The 12680-nt window shown below is 37.4% G+C and overlaps 2 protein-coding genes across 3 annotated transcripts in view; one reads left to right on the top strand and one right to left on the bottom strand.

Moving 5' to 3' along the window:
* The window catches only part of RAI2 (retinoic acid induced 2), a 138295-nt gene that overhangs the window by 101365 nt on the left and 24250 nt on the right, over positions 1-12680 (top strand). The window lies entirely within an intron of this gene.
* Positions 2557-12680, bottom strand: part of SCML2 (Scm polycomb group protein like 2) — a 787256-nt gene continuing 777132 nt past the window's right edge. Inside the window, exon 15 of the mRNA XM_053707393.1 lies at positions 2557-2583. The gene's annotated coding sequence lies outside the window, so the exon portion shown is untranslated. The remainder of the gene's footprint in view (positions 2584-12680) is intronic.

Raw genomic sequence — 12680 nt, 5'->3', positions numbered from 1 at the left:
CTGATTACTTTGGGGCAATGCCCCGCAAAAGGCCCTTTTAAGGGCTATTTGTAATTTAGTATAGGGTGTTTTATTATTTTGGGGGGCTTTTTTATTTTATTAGGGGGATTAGATTAGGTGTAATTAGTTTAAAAAAAATTCTTTTTTTATTTTCTGTAATTTAGTGGTTTTTTTTGTACTTTAGTTTATTTAATGTAATTGTATTTAATTGTAGTTAATTTATTTAATTAATTTAATGATAGTGTAGTGTTAGGTGTAATTGTAATTTAGGTTAGGATTTATTTTACCGGTAAATTTGTACTTATTTTAATTAGGAAGTTATTAAATAGTTTATAACTATTTAATAACTATTGTACCTAGTTAAAATAAATACAAACTTGCCTGTAAAATAAAAATAAACCCTAAGCTAGATACAATGTAACTTATTTATATTGTAGCTAGCTTAGGGTTTATTTTATCGGTAAGTATTTAGTTTTAAATAGGAATAATTTATTTAATTGTAGTAAATTTATTTAGATGTATTTAAATTATATTTAAGTTAGGGGGGTGTTAGGGTTAGACTTAGGTTTAGGGGTTAATAAATTTATTATAGTGGCGGTGACGTTGGCGGCGGCGGCAGATTAGGGGTTAATAAATTTAATATAGTTGCGGCAACATTAGGGGGGGCAGATTAGGGGTTAATAAATATAATGTAGGGTTCGGCGATGTTGGGGGCAGTAGATTAAGGGTTCATAAGTATAATGTCGGTGGCGGCGGTGTCCGGAGCGGCAGATTAGGGGTTAATAATATAATGTAGGTGGTGACAATGTCGGGGTCGTCAGATTAGGGGTTAATAAGTGTAAGATTAGGGATGTTTAGACTCGGGGTTCATGTTAGGGTGTTAGGTGCAGACATAAAATTAATTTCCCCATAGGAAACAATGGGGCTACATTAGGAGCTGAACGCTGCTTTTTTGCAGGTGTTAGGTTTTTTTTTCAGCCAGCTCAGCCCCATTGTTTCCTATGGGGAAATCGTGCACGAGCACGTTTTGCCAGCTTACCGCTACCGTAAGCAGCGCTGGAATTACAGTGAGATGTGGAGCTAAATTTTGCTCAACTCTCACTTTTCTGAGGCTGCCGTCGGCTTGAAGAAAACCTGTAATACCAGCGCTGGCTTAAGTGAGTCGTAAGAAAAAAAGGCTCGTTAGCACCGCACAGCCTTACCGTCAAAAACTCGTAATCTAGCCGTTTGTTTTAAGCATAAATAGAAAGTGAAAAACTCAATACTTAAGTTTTGACATATTACAAAGAAAGATAAAGTGGGTAGAAAATGATATGTACATTTTCTGTTATCTCCTTAAAGAGACAGTCTACTTCAGAATTTTTATTTTTTAAAAAGATAGATAATCCCTTTATTGCCCATTCCCCGGGTTTTGCATTACCAACATGGTAATATTAATATACTTTTTACCTTTGTGATTACCTTGTATCAAAGCCTCAACAGACTGCCCCTTATCTTAGTTCTCTTGACAGACTTGCATTTTAGCCAATCAGTGTTGACTACTAGATAACTCCATGGGCGTGAGCACAATATTATCTATATGGTACACATGAACTAACACCCTATAGTTGTAAAAAACTGTCCAAATCCCCTGATAAAAGAGGCGGCCTTCAAAGGCTTAGAAATTAGCATATACACCTACCTAATTTTAGCTTTCAACAAAGAATACCAAGAGAACAAAGCAAATGTGATGATAAAAGTAAATTGCAAAGTTGTTTAAAATTGCATACCCTATTTGAATCATTAAAGTTTAATATTGACTTGACTGTTCCTTTAAAGCGATGGTAAATCTGAGTGTTTAATTAACAAACGCTAGGATTTACCATCACTAAAAATAAGTGGAGTTTAAGGGATCAGTTATTAAAAAAAACGGTGCTAAACTCACCCTGACTGTGCCGCTGCAGATTGCTAAACTCAGAGGTTCCGGCCGCCCACGACACAGAACTTTCCTTCAATGAGGTGACGTTTGCTTTTTTAAACCAATAGCCGTGCGTGTCAGCTGAAAGTGTTCTGTATGCTAGCACAGTTATTGGTTTAGTGGTGCAAACATCACCTCATTGGTAGGGGAGAGCTATGCTGTTGCTGCTGACTTTAGTGAACTGCAGTACACAGTCAGTCAGGGTGAGTTTAGGCCCAGCAAAAGGACGAAGAGGTAACTGAAGAACCAAAATGATTAACAAAACAGGAAATGGCAAGGGGGTTTTCTTTATTTGAGGAGGCAATGTTAGTTTTTGAGGCACAGCACCCAAATGTAGAACGGTACGCCGTTCAGAATGCCATCCAGTGTTACCGTCGCATCTATGATGAGAACAAAAAAGCTACTATCCAGACATCACTGGATCCTTTTTTCAGGAGGGTAGATAGAATTGAATCCAGCAAGGAACCAGAACCCCTGCCATCAACATCAGGTGTGAGTGAAATTCTAGCTCGCCCTCCATTACTATTGCTGACGATCCTTCAGCTCCACCATCTCCCACCTCTTCCTCCTCAAGTCAGTAACTTGCCTGTTCACTCCATGCCAGCCCTTGTAAACAAGCTGTTGTACTATACAGGGGAGAAGGCAAGATTAAAAATGTTTTATAGTATTGTTTATTTTACATGTACAGTACAGTATAGGTATTAAAAATGTTTTCTTTACAGTACAGGTATAGTTTGTTTATTATGTACTACATTACTGTACATTAAAAATGTTTTCTTTATAGTACAGGTATAGTTTGTTTATTATGTACTACATTACTGTACATTAAAAATGTTTTCTTTACAGTATTGTTTGTTTTTTATGTACTACTGTACTGTAATTTAAGTGAAAATTATTACAAAGTGAGGTTTTATAATACTTTTCACATAAATTACAATACAGTTGGAATTAAGAACATGTTCCCGGAATTGAACTCGTTCGTAAGTCGGGGACTTACTGTACTATCCAATTTTGATTACATATCCGCTATGCTACCTTAATCAATTGGTAACTTTAGAAGGTAATTCCAAAATTCAGTAATAATGTGCAAGGTGGTTGGTACCACTTTAACACGATAAGTTGAAACAGAATAGTGGGTGTATTTGGTGTAAACAACAAATATAATGCTTATTTGCAGTTTTGCTTCAACCGTATTTTATATGATATTTAAACACTAACACACTGTTTCTATACCTTCATCGAATCTGACCTTCTGATTAACACACAATTCGAATATATATTGTGCAAACTGTTTGTAAACACGAATGTGCTGGTCCTATATGTAAAACAATTGTTTCCCTTGTACTCATAAGAATCCTCTCTTGATACAGTTGGGAAAATATTTATATAGACTCTGCAAGTACTGATATTACGTTAGTCTCTCCAATGTGTGTTTTTAATGTAGCTCTTCCCACTAATATTTTAATATTGGCTATTTAGTAAAAGTTAAGTTTTATTTTTGTCACAATAAACCCCAAAACACAAGTTGATTTTTGCACTAAATATTCCAATATAAATATTTAATAGACTCTCGAGTGCTATCAAGTGTATTCCTTTCAAGGAAGTCTATAACCCTTTTTTTGCATGCTAAAATAAAGAAACAAGACTGTGTTAAAAAACAGCAGACAACTTACTTGTGTTACTTGATGGAAAAACGGCCCTTGAGACAGAAGGTCTGGCCTTAAAGGAAGTGGCCTAGGTTGGCAACTGGACATCCTGACAAGGTCCGCATACCAAAACCTGAGAGGCCAAGCTGGAGCTATCAGAAACACATACAATTGTTCCATTATGATCTTGGAGAACGCCTTTAGAAGAAGGTGTAAGCAGCCCCTCCCCCCCCTTGATGATTGACATATGCCACTGTAGTGATATTGTCTGTCTGGAATTGACTATAACGTTCTCTCTTTAATAGAGGCCAAGCCTGAAGTGATCTGAAAATAGCACAGAGTTCTAAAATATTGATTGGTAACCTCGCCTCCTGAGGTTCCCAAACCCCTTGTGCTGTCAGAGACCCCCAGACAGCTCCCCAAACTGTAAGACTTGCATCAGTCCAGGAAGGACGAACAAAGGAGGCACCTTGAACAATAAGGTGATGGTTTAACCACTAAGACAGAGATTGTCGAATGTTGGGACTTAAGTATATCAACTGTGATATCTGAGTATAATCCCTGCACCATTGGTGCAGCATGCAAAGCTGAAGAGGTCTCATATGAAAATGAGCAAAGGGGATTGCGTCTGATGCTGCAATCATGAGACCTAAAACTTCCATGCACATAGCCACTGAAGGGAATGATAGAGACTGAAGGTTTAGACAAGCTAACACTAACTTCATTTGTCTCTTTTTTGTCAAAGAAAGAGTCATGGACACTGAATCCATCTGGAAACCTTAAAAGATGACCTTTGTCTGAGGGATCAAGAAACTCTTTTGTAAATTGATCCTCCAACCATGTCTGAAGAAACGACACAAGTTGTTTCATGTGAGATTCTGCTAAATGAAAAGATTGAGCTAGTACCAAGATATCGTCCAAATAAGGAAACCCTGCAATACGCTGCTCTCTGATTACAGACAGAAGGGCACCGAGAAACTTTGAAAAGATTCTCGGAGCTGTCTCTAGGCCAAACGGAAGAGCGACAAATTGGTAATGCTTGTCTAGAAAAGAGAATCTCAGAAACCGATAGTGATCTGGGTGAATCAGAATATGAAGATAAGCATCCTGTAATTGTTGTCTATTGTGGACATGAAATGACCTTGCTAAACAAAAGGCAGAATAGTTCTTATAGTCACCATCTAGAAAGTTGGGACTCTTACAAAACGATTCAAATTTTTCAGATCCAGAATTGGTCTGAATGAATCCTCCTTCTTTGGGACAATGAACAGATTTGAATAAAAACCCAAATCCTGTTCCTGTAGAGGAACTGGAACAATCACTCCTGAAAGCTCTAGGTCTGAAACACACTTCAGAAAAGCCTGGGCCTTCACAGGGTTTGTTGGAACATGGGAAAGAAAGAATCTTCCCATGGGAGGTCTTATTCTGAAACCTATTCGATATCCCTGAGAAACAATATCCTGAATCCACTGATTTTGGACAGAATCTGCCCAAATGTCTTGAAATAATTTTAATCTGCCCTCCACCAGCTGAACTGGTTTGAGGGCCGCACCTTCATGCAGTCTTAGGGGCTGTATTTGGTTTCTTATAAGGCTTGGATTTATTCCAATTCGTGGATGGTCTCCAATTTGAACCAGAGGCCTTAGGGGAAGGAGTTTTTTTTTTGTTCCTTAGACTGACGAAAGAAACGAAAATGATTGGGAGCTTTAAATTTACCCTTAGATTTCTTGAGGCAGAAAAAATCCCTTACCCCCAGTAATAGTGGAGATAATAGAATCCAATTAATTAAAAACCAAATAAATTATTACCTTGAAAGGATAAAGATAGTAATCTAGATTTAGACACCATATCAGCATTCCATGATTTAAGCCATAAAGCTCTTCTAGATAGAATAGCTAAAGATTTAATATCAATCTTAATAATATCAAATATAGCATCACAAATGAAATGATTAGCATTTTGAAGTAAAAAACAATGCTAGTCAAATCAAGATCCGATAACTACTGTGCTAGACTGTCCAACCAAAAAGTTGAAGCAGCAGCAACATCAGTTATTGGAATAGCAGATCTAAGAATATAGCCAATATGTAAATATGCCTTCCTAAGATAAGATTCAATCTTCCTATCTATGCATCAGCCAATAGGATTTTTCCTACCTTAATTCTGATTGGCTGATAGGACTCTATCAGCCAATCGGAATTGAAGGGACGCCATCTTGGATGACGTCACTTAAAGGACCAGTCATTCAGTCGTCGGCCGTCGGATGAAGAGGATGCTCTGCGTCGGATGTCTTGAAGATGGACCCGCTCCGGAAGGATGAAGATAGAAGATGCCGCCTGGATGAAGCCTTCTGCCGGTCTGGATGTCCTCTTCTGGTCGGATAGGATGAAGACTTCGGACCCTCTGTAGGACCACTTGTGCCCGGCTGGGTGAAGACGTCTCAAGGTACTGTGATCTTCAAGGGGGTAGTGTTAGGTTTTTTAAAGGGGGGATTATTGGGTGGGTTTTAGAGTAGGGTTGGGTGTGTGGGTGGTGGGTTTTAATGTTGGGGGGGGGGGGTATTGTATTTTTTTTTACAGGTGAAAGAGCTGATTACTTTGGGGCAATGACCAGCAAAAGGCTCTTTTAACCCCTTAATGACCGCAGCACTTTTCCATTTTCTGTCCGTTTGGGACCAAGGCTATTTTTACATTTTTGTGGTGTTTGTGTTTAGCTGTAATTTTCCTCTTGCTCATTTATTGTACCCACACATATTATATACCGTTTTTCTCGCCATTAAATGGACTTTCCAAAGATACCATTATTTTCATCATATCTTATAATTTATTATAATTTTTTTTTATAAAATATGAGAAAAAAATAGAAAAAAAACACTTTTTCTAACTTTGACCCCCAAAATCTGTTACACATCTACAACCACAAAAAAACACCCATGCTAAATATTTTCTAAATTTTGTCCTGAGTTTAGAAATACCCAATGTTTACATGTTCTTTGCTTTTTTTTGCAAGTTATAGGGCCATAAATACAAGTAGCACTTTGCTATTTCCAAACCATTTTATTCAAGACTAGCGCTAGTTACATTGGGACACTGATATCTTTCAGGAATCCCTGAATATCCCTTGACATGTATATATATTTTTTTAGAAGACATCCCAAAGTATTGATCTAGGCCAATTTTGGTATATTTCATGCCACCATTTCACCGCCAAATGCGATCAAATACAAAAAGTCGTTCACTTTTTCACAAACTTTCGGTTTCTCACTGAAATTATTTACAAACAGCTTGTGCAATTATGGCATAAATGGTTGTAAATTTTTCTCTGGGATCCCCTTTGTTCAGAAATAGCAGACATATATGACTTTGGCATTGCTTTTTGGTAATTAGAAGGCCGCTAAATGCTGCTGCGCATCACACGTGTATTATGGCTAGCAGTGAAGGGGTTAATTAGGTAGTTTGTAGGGAGCTTGCAGGGTTAATTTTAGCTTTAGTGTAGAGATCAGCCTCCCACCTGACACATCAGACCCCCTGATCCCTCCCAAACAGCTCCCTTCCCTCCCCCACCCCACAATTGTCTCCGCCATCTTAAGTACTGGCAGAAAGTCTGCCAGTACTAAAATAAAAGGTTTTTTTATTTTTATTTTTTTAAAGCATATTTACATATGCTGGGGGTGTAGCATCCCCCCTTAGCCCCCAACCGCCCTGATCCCCCCAAACAGCTCTCTAATCCTCCCCATCTGCCGTATTGGGGGCCATCTTGGGTACTGGCAGCTGTCTGCCAGTACCCATTTTGCAAAATAAAACGTTTTTTTTTTGTTTTTATTTTTAGTTTCTGTAGTGTAGCTTCCCCCCCCCCCACAGACCAACCCCCACCACCTGCCTGATCTTTTTACTGCCAACTTTATTTCCCCTTTTTAGTAAATTTTAATGGTACTTTTTCTGTAGTGCAGCGGTTCCCACCCGCTCCCTCCCGTGCACGCGCCCGCCCCCACCCCCCCGTGCACGCGCGCGCGCCCGTGCGCGCGCCCCGGGCATTCCCGCCCCCGATCCCGCCCCCCTCAGCATCATCCGGGGCCATCGATGGCCGCCACCCGCCTCCCACACCGGCTCCTATCCACCCTCAAACGTAGCCGTTAATGTCCGGTGCAGAGAGGGCCACAGAGTGGCTCTCTCTGCATCGGATGGCTACAAATGGTTATTGCAGGATGCCTCGATATCGAGGCATCACTGCAATAACCGGAAAGCAGCTGGAAGCGAGCAGGATCGCTTCCAGCTGCTTTCCACACCGAGGACGTGCAGGGTACGTCCTCAGGCATTAACTGCCTTTTTTTTGAGGACGTACCCTGCACGTCCTCGGTCGTTAAGGGGTTAAGGGCTATTTGTAATTTAGTATAGGGTAGGGAATTTTATTATTTTGGGGGGCTTTTTTATTTTATTAGGGGGATTAGATTAGGTGTAATTAGTTTAACATTCTTGTAATTCTTTTTTTATTTTCTGTAATTTAGTTTATTTTATTTAATTGTAATTAATTGTAGGTAGTTTAGGTAATTAGTTAAATTATAGTGTAGTGTTAGGTGTAATTGTAACTTAGGTTAGGGTTTATTTTACAGGTACTTTTGTACTTATTTTAGCTAGGTAGTTATTAAATAGTTAATAACTATTTAATAACTATTGTACCTAGTTAAAATAAATACAAAGTTGCCTGTAAAATAAAAATAAACCCTAAGATGGCTACAATGTAATTATTAATTATATTGCAGCTATCTTAGGGTTTTATTTTTTTTAGGTAAGTATTTAGTTTTAAATAGGATTAATTTATTTAATTGTAGTAATTTAATTTTGTTTTATTTAAATTATATTTAAGTTAGGGGGGGGGGGTAGGGTTAGATTTAGATTTAGGGGTTAATACATTTAATATAGTAGCGGCGACGTTGGGCTCGGCAGATTAGGGGTTAATAAATGTAGGTAGGTGTCGGCAATGTTAGGGACGGCAGATTAGGGGTTAATAAAATTTAACTAGTGTTTGTGAGGTGGGAGTGCGGCGGTTTAGGGGTTAATACATTTATTAAAGTGGTGGTGATGTCCGGTCGGCAGATTAGGAGTTAAACATTTTAGTTAAGTGTTTCCGATGTGGGGGGGGGGCTCGGTTTAGGGGTTAATAGGTAGTTTATGGGTGTTAGTGTACTTTTTAGCACTTTAGTTAAGAGTTTTATGTTACGGCATTAGCCCATAAAACTCTTAACTACTGACTTTTATATGCGGTAGGAGTCTTCCCAGGAGAGGGTCTACCGCTCACTTCAGGCGATCGTAATACCGGCGTTAGGCAAATTCCATTAAAAAGATAGGATACGTAATTGACATAAGGGGATTTGCGGTAAGCTAAAATCGCGGAAACAAAGTGAGCGGTAGACCCTCTCCTGCCTGACTCGTAATACCAGCGGGCGTTAAAAAGCAGCTTTGGGACCCCTCAACGCTGCTTTTTTAAGGCTAACGCAAGACTCGTAATCTAGCCGTTACTTTATTAAGAATTCTGATAGAAGCTATTAAAGGGACAGTAAACACCAACATTTATATTGTTTAAAAAGATAAATAATCCCTTTATTTACCATTACCTAGTTTTGCATAACCAACAGTTATATTAATATACTTTTTACCTCTGTAATTACCTTGTATCTAAGCCTCTGCAGACTGCCTCCTTATCAAATCTTTTGAAAGACTTGCATTTCAGGCAATTAGTGCAGACTCTTAAATAACTCCACAGGAGTGATCACAATCTTATGTATATGGCACACATGAACTAATACCCTCTAGCTGAGAAAAACTGTCAAATGCATTCAGATAAGAGTTGGCCTTCAAGGGCTTAGAAATTAGCATATGAGCCTACCTAGGTTTAGCTTTCAACTAAGAATACCAATAGAACAAAGCAAATCTGATGATAAAAGTATATTGGATTTTTAAAAAAAATTGCATGCCCTATCTAAATCATAAATGTTTAATTTGGACTTTACTGTCCATTTAACTACACAGTGAAGTAATCATTTACAGTGTGCATTTACCTATTTGTAAGTTATAGAACCTATTTTTCTAATCAAAACAAACCCCTTTATAAAATCTATGGAATCCATGGAAAAGAAAGTACAGGTGGACCCAAACCCCCCAGAACAGAACTCACTGGGTTTTGACATGGAACACAGTATTGTACCGTTCATTTCCTGTTACAAGATAGTGAAGGATGTGCAGATTATGCAGGTTATATCATGTCTATGTCCAGACTTATCTGTAGTGATCTCAATAATTATCATGAGTATGAATCTTCATAAATAAAGGTCCACATGGTATTCCTGAAGAAATGTTTACATTGTATTGTTTAGACTTCTCAATTATATATATAAATATATATATATATATATATATATTTTTTTTTTTTTTTAAATGAGCTTTATTAACATATCCATAAGGTACAAAAAAAATAATACAACCTGACAATGTCATCAAGACTTCTCAATTATATTTGAGTGTAAAAGGATTTTTTTTATCTACTTGTATGTCAATTTCGTTGGTATGTAATGGCATGGTTTAATTTTACAATTTTCACACTCACGGCCTGTGTTTCAATGAGTATTCTGCTTTAAGTGTATTTGGGTTTCTGCGTCCTAGTTCCTAAATGGTATATATGTCATAAATTAATGCACTTTCCATTGAAGGATTGAAGGGGGCAGACATTTCCTTAGGGAATCACTGGGGAGATGTCAAGGTACAAATTCTTTGTCACCACAAACTGTTGTCAGTGACTATATTCACTTGTCTTGGAAGAAACTGCAGAGCCACGTGGTTCAAACCCAACCTGTTGCAGGCAAAGAGAATGCAGACCCTCCAAAAGCCCCCCCTACTCCTACTGAGTCTGTGCAAGACTGAATTAAAGGTTTAAGGATCTTGTGGATGCAAAATAGACCCAGAGCAGGAGTGTCAAACTTTTTAAATGAGGAGCCAAAGTTGAAATATTTTTTTTACTTATGTGCCGAGCTATTAAACATATATTTTATTAAACTTGTATTAATTTAAGTGTTGAACACCAACAAACATTAAAAGGACATTTTAGCTAAAAGTAAACTTCCAGGTTGACAGAAGAGAATTTTCTTAAACTATAAACTGCTCCAACAATGAAGAGCATTTTAGCTTTCTCTAGATTATACCTTTAGGTCTGGAATGTGAGGAAGGAAGATTACCACCATGAGATTAGTGAGTTGGTATGGAGTAGAAACAATTCATAGATAATTATCTGAGCATTTTATGCCCACACTATTAAAGTAGTGTGTGTCACATCCTTTCCCATTAACCTGTTGCTTGACAGCATTCCCTTCAGGTCAGTGGTAGCAGGAAGAACTGTGGAAGCTTTATGACAAACAGATCACAAAAGGGACCTACAATTTGACTGACCTAGTTATGATTATCTAGGGTGTTTTCCATGAGTGCTACCTTAATACTACACGTGGGCAGATGCCCCCTGGACCAACTTTTTAGCCTTGGAGCCTGTCATGGATAAATTCTGCTGTCTTAACTGCAGTGGAAAAAGAAGAGTTTCAGTCTCAATTTTAGAAAAGCCTGCACAATAAATAGTGAAAATATAATATCACTTCTTAGCTTTTTGTATTATGTTTTATAGGTAATTTAGTGCTGTGTTTAAGGTACATTAAACTCAAACATTTTAAACTGTTCAAACTTGTTTTGAATCTAAAAGAGTGCATGTTTGCATACTGATTAAAACTATAAAATGCAGCGTATTTACTTGTACTGTATACTGAAGAGGTTTTGCAGTCACAAGGGGAGGCTATTGCTGCAGTTCACAAAAAATAAATTCAAGGTCACCGTAAAAGGACGTTCAATTGATAACACTTTATTTTCTCTGTGGCAACTATGATAAATATGGGCTACAGTCCTGAAAACTGAAATAGCACATGACAGGCTCCACAAGCCTAACCTTGCTACATATCGTTTCCTAATTAGCAATTTGGCTTCAGCAGAAATGATAAAATACAAACAATGGAGATTCTGTTATTACAACAACAGTAGCAAGCCCTGTCTCCCTCAGACCCAAATATTTATTGGGTGCTCGAAATAAGGAAAGTAGTGGGTGGAGTCTGACTTTTGAAAAACAACTGCAGCAAACAAGGTTTTAAACTGTTCTAATAAAGTTCAGATTTTGCTAATATGTTAATATATTGGAATGCTGCAGAAAAATGCAATTACAATGAGTTTACTGTCCTTTTAAAGTGTGTTTAAGGATTAATGTGTGCATAAAGCTTATTTTACATATGTAACATGTCTATGATGGTCTGTCTGTTTATTTGTGGTGTCATTGTGAAATCTAAACCTGTCAAATTACTTATGAAGAGTTTAGTTAACTCAGGACATGTTAATGTTTGCTTGATCAACTCACACTAAAGGCAGTTCATATTTTATTTGTAATACATTATAGAAATACAGTTACAGATTGTGTAGTGGGGTTTATAACTAGAAAATGGTTGGTTAGTATGGCCTAAAAGGGATATTGAACTGTACAATTGATTATCCCGTAATGTGTTTCCAATTACTTGTTTTTCCAGCTGCAGAGTATTAAATAAATAGGAAATTGCTCCTTTAGATTTATTTGTGTATTGCAAATAGCTGGTTTTGCTTATTGTAACCACTACGCACTGTTTTAATAAACATGCCCAAGTTTGTAAATAGCAGAATCGACCTGAGTGAAAGGTGCAGAGTGTTTGTGAGAAAACAAAAGGCCAGAACAAATAAACATAGCAGAAACGATAAAATTATTAAATCAATGAGATAAGTATAAAATACATATACAGCTGAATTATATGTGACTATATAAATTATTTCAAGTAAAAGTATAGAAGGTGTAGTGACAAAAAAAAGAAATAATGAGACTTACATTAGACATTCAGATGCATGTCCATATAAAGTTGTAGTGGTGTGTCAGAAAACCAGAGTCTACATTAAGTCCCTCCTTTATGGTGTTCAAATGTTGTTTTTTTGCCACTACACCTATACTTATTTATATATTAACATATTATGCAGC

This window comes from Bombina bombina, chromosome 3 (genome assembly GCF_027579735.1).
Source record: "Bombina bombina isolate aBomBom1 chromosome 3, aBomBom1.pri, whole genome shotgun sequence".
Classification (NCBI taxonomy): Eukaryota; Metazoa; Chordata; class Amphibia; order Anura; family Bombinatoridae; genus Bombina; species Bombina bombina.
The sequence above is the reverse complement of the archived record's forward strand: the minus strand, read 5'-3'. Positions and strand labels throughout refer to the sequence as shown.